This window comes from Eurypyga helias, unplaced genomic scaffold (assembly GCF_000690775.1).
Source record: "Eurypyga helias isolate BGI_N326 unplaced genomic scaffold, ASM69077v1 scaffold32493, whole genome shotgun sequence".
Lineage (NCBI taxonomy): Eukaryota > Metazoa > Chordata > Aves > Eurypygiformes > Eurypygidae > Eurypyga > Eurypyga helias.
The window spans coordinates 613-1,356 of NW_010242372.1; the positions used below are offsets into that span (position 1 = coordinate 613).

General features: G+C 57.7%; 1 protein-coding gene across 1 annotated transcript in view; it reads left to right on the forward strand.

Moving 5' to 3' along the window:
• TNFRSF13B (tumor necrosis factor receptor superfamily, member 13B) overlaps nucleotides 1-744 on the forward strand; it is a gene marked incomplete at its 5' end in the record, with an annotated part of 1,953 nt that overhangs the window by 607 nt on the left and 602 nt on the right. The gene's annotated exons all lie outside the window — the stretch shown is intronic.

Below are 744 nucleotides of genomic sequence, written 5' to 3' on the forward strand. Positions count from 1 at the left end.
TGGGCTGCTCGGGGGTGAAGTGCTGCCTGCGAGAGCCATGGGAACACCAGTGCTGCTCCTTGAACAGGCTGACGACGGAGCTGCTCTGCTCAGTCATCCTCCAGCATCGTCGGAGTTTCAGCTCTGGAGCCAGAGGGGCTTCACGAGCCTTTGCTTTAGGGAGAAAAGACAGGGAAAGGGTAACTTGGAGTAAGTCAGCATAGAGAAGTGTTTTTATTGTCCCTCCTCCTCCTCTTCTCCCCTGCCTTTACCACAGAAAAGCGTTCTACTTACCTATTTACGCCTACACACACGTTTACATACGCACACCTCGAGGGCAGTCGGGCTGGACATCAAACATCACGGAGGAGCAGCCGTAGCATCGCTCGTAGTCGCTCGGCAACAGAACTCAAGCCGTTGCCATCCCCTTGGGTCGAAGGACACGGTGGCACTGAGCGTTTGCTTTTAGGGGAAGTCACTGGGTTCAGAACGATTTGCTGCGTGCTTTTTAATACCCCACGCCTAACCTCGCTCACCCCATCTCTGGGGAGAGCAGAGCCCTCCGAGCGTGCGGCTTGCGGAGCGTGAACCGGCCGCGGGAGCCAGCGCGGGCGCCGCACTCGCAGCTCTGGCACCTCGCACGGTGCTGCACCGTTGCGTTCGCAGACGCCACAAAACTCAACAGAAAGACCCTTCACGCGCGATGCATTACGTTTGCTTTAGTGCTAAACCTCCCGCCCAAGGCGCTTTCCAATGTCCCCCTCC